The 3,596-nt window shown below is 44.7% G+C and overlaps 1 protein-coding gene across 1 annotated transcript in view; it reads left to right on the top strand.

The window, feature by feature from the left end:
* Window positions 1–3,596, top strand: part of LRCH1 (leucine rich repeats and calponin homology domain containing 1) — a 183,847-nt gene that overhangs the window by 121,955 nt on the left and 58,296 nt on the right.

Below are 3,596 nucleotides of genomic sequence, written 5' to 3'. Positions count from 1 at the left end.
CCTCAGAGCGGCTGGGCCCGTGAGCCATGGCCGCTGAGCCTGCGCGTCCGGAGCCTGTGCTCCACAATGGGAGAGGCCACAGCAGTGAGAGGCCTGCGTACGGCAAAAAAAAAAAAAAAAAAGAGTGAAAAGTCTTTATCTTGCTTTTTCCCTCATTATTTTGGCAGGACAGGAAGTAACTGACAGCAGTGCAGAATACTATTAAAATAATTTGACCTTCACCATATACCCTTCAAAATGTGAATGGACAATTGGACTTTATGTTTCTGATTGTCTACAGATGTCCTGTCTTGTAAGTTAGAAGGAAAAACTTGTTTTATCATTATGTGAAGTTCTTTAAAAAAAAATAAATTAGGAAAGTATTTTCCCTGCAGGTAAATAAGTGTTTCAATATAGCTGAGGGGAGTCTATTTTCTTTGATAAGGCCATTTAGAAATATATGTTGGAAAAATTACCTTATATTTATGGAAACAGCATACTCTAATTTCATGGCTAGCCAGGGTTAATCAACAACGTGCAAGGTGAGTGTAGTACACAGGAAAAAAATAGAATAAAGATGCATTTCATCTCAGGAGATTTCATGGTGAGACTATGCTGCCTAAATGTATCTGTTCTCTTTTAGCTTTCCTCTCCCACCTCTCTTTTTTTTAAGAGAAATGTTTTTTAAAAAAATTATGTCCTTAAAACTTCTGAAAATCATCAGTTTCACACTGAAAAAATACGTGATTCCCGTAATCTGCAAAAGGGTCTTTCTCATGCTATCACTCACAGACTTATAAAACATTTTAGGTATCAACATAAATTCTCCTTAGAGGTGGAAAATAACTCTCACTAATTCTTCTCCCGTGACCTCCCCTCCACTCAGCCATCACCAACATGACTGTGCCTGCTCCTGAGTCCAATAAAATGATTTAATTTCATATATTTCTAGGGCTTACCTGTGTACCATTTGTGTGAGGACTCTTAGGTTTTAAAATGGTACCTCTTGCTTATTGGTAACTTGGTGGAAGCAAAGAAAGATAAAACTTTCATTGAAAGGGTTGGTTGTTGACTTCTGTGGCTGATGAAATGCCATAGTAACTGGGAAAAGGTGGCATTTTACTTTTCACTTCTCATATATGGAAGTATATTCAGAAAGGCAGAGTAATTTACTGATTCAGTGAGGGGCTAAGAGTGACTGAACAAATCTCTGGACCTCCTAATTATGTAATAACTTCCTTAGACATTTATGTCTCTGCAGATGCGCTTGCTTGGTTGTTGTTTTTTTAACATTAGTCTTCCATAAAATTTGGTGTGACTTTTCTAGGCCAGAAGCAATGCAGCAATAGCCAGCTTGCGGGTGATGCCGTTGAATACCTAGTGTCCTTAACCTGTCACAAGCCAGCCCCCTGCCCCAACCCCAAGTCAGACAGCTGAGTATGGAACAGTATGGCGGGCTGATTCCAATGCGTACGCCCAGGCTTTACAGATCGCAGCTTCATTTCCTTTAATAGGAGCGATGTCATTCCTCTTCATCAAGTGATATCCATTTAGCGCCTTCATGACCTTGACAGATTGGAAGGTCACCTGAGGATATGTAAATGAGATGAGGTTAGAGGGCAGTGATCCACTGTGTTCTGTACAGCCTTGCTCTTACACGGAGCACAGAGGTTTCCAGGAATTGGTCAATGGTGAGTTCTCATCCGAGTGAATGTGAAACCAATTTCTGAAACAAGGCTTTGCTGCTTTCTAAAAGGATGAGTGAAGGGGAGTTTTTGCAGGTTCAGCAGTGATGTGGGATGTTTAAGGACTTGATCTGATTGGGATCATTTGTAGCCCCAGTATATTTGTGGCTCTGTGACACCAAGCAGGACCTGCAAGAAATTTGGTGTGTATGTTGGAGCCTCTTGGGCTCCCAGCCAGAGACAGAATAAACTGTACCATTATGCAGCATCAACATAAATGGACTTCAGAAGTCTTCTCCAATATTTATGGATCCCTTACTTTATTTATTTTTAAACATTTATTTCATTTAATTTATTTATTTTTGGCTGTGTTGGGTCTTTGTTGCTGTGCGCGGGCTTTCTCTGGTTGCGGCGAGCGGGGGCTACTCTTGGTTGCGGTTTGCGGGCTTCTCGTTGCGGTGGCTTCTCTTGTTGCAGAGCACGGGCTCTAGGCACGCGGGCTTCCTGTGTTGAGTCTTTGTTGCTGTGCGCGGGCTTTCTCTGGTTGCGGCGAGCGGGGGCTACTCTTGGTTGCGGTTTGCGGGCTTCTCGTTGCGGTGGCTTCTCTTGTTGCAGAGCACGGGCTCTAGGCACGCGGGCTTCAGAAGTTGTGGCATGCGGGTTTAGTAGTTGTGGTGCACAGGCTCTAGAGCGCAGGCTCAGTAGTTGTGGTGCACGGGCGTAGTTGCTCCGCGGCATGTGGGATCTTCCCGGACCAGGGCTCGAACCCGTGCCCCCTGCACTGGCAGGCGGATTCTTAACCACTGCGCCACCAGGGAAGCCCCTGATCCCTTACTTTATACCTGGCATTCTGCTCAGCACAGGAGGCAGAGTGACTAAGACACAGTCTCTTCCATCTAGGAGCTCACAGGCTCACAGGCTCACAGGAGAAGGCAAACATTTGAGCAGATTTGAGTTTGGGACTTTATCCTGAGGAGCCGTTGCAGGTGTTTGAGCTGAGGAATGATAGAGTGAAAGTCACACTCTGTAAATCTTCACTCCGTGAAGGATGGAACCGAGGAGGAGATTGATGCTGGAAACAACCAGAAGATCATTATAGTGTCTAGCTGAGAGATGCTGCTGGTCTGGACTAAAGGAGTACTGGGGTAAGGGATGTGGAGAGCAGGGCAGGACTCCTAGGGACAAGAGGAAGAGTGGGGTTAGGGGAGGTAGTAATGATATAGAAGATTAAAAATGTCATGGCCACCATTTTGCATGTGTCAAGAGGTAGTTCCAATCAATGATTACTAATAGAGTATTACTTTTCCAAAGCAAAGAAGACACAGTCCGCATACCCCACAGTCTTGCTTGTACAATGTTTGTAAAGGTGTTCAGGTCCAAAGTTTCCAGCCTTCTGATAAGAACTCCATTTTAAATAAATAATGCATCCAAACAATGCAGTAATATATATATAGGTATACACTGTAAACTATGAGCATTTGGTAAGGTAAGGTAGTGGCTGAACAGTGGGCTGGAAATTTGTTCCAAGTGTTAACCCTGGTACTTGCAAGCCTTGGACAATTGACTGAACTTTCCTGAGCCTCAGTTTTCTGATCTGTGACTATTAGGCCATTAATATTACCTCATGGGTTTGTTGTGAGAAATAAGACTGAAGCATGTGAGAACAGCAGCCCTCGAGGCTGGCAGAGTAGCTACCGAAGGCTACGAACATGCTTCTTTTCTCCGTTTTCTCTCAGAGGATGTTTTAAATGTTGCACTTTCTTTATTCTTCTCTGTGCTAAGCCTCATTTGACCTCGGACCCGGAGACCAATATAAAAATGTACCTGTGGGGCTTCCCTGGTGGCGCAGTGGTTGAGAGTCCGCCTGCCGATGCCGGGGACACGGGTTCGTGCCCCGGTCCGGGAAGATCCCACATGCCGCGGAGCGGCTGG

This window comes from Physeter macrocephalus, chromosome 13 (genome assembly GCF_002837175.3).
Source record: "Physeter macrocephalus isolate SW-GA chromosome 13, ASM283717v5, whole genome shotgun sequence".
In the NCBI taxonomy this organism is placed as follows: domain Eukaryota; kingdom Metazoa; phylum Chordata; class Mammalia; order Artiodactyla; family Physeteridae; genus Physeter; species Physeter macrocephalus.
This window is presented reverse-complemented; position numbering and strand designations above follow the sequence as displayed.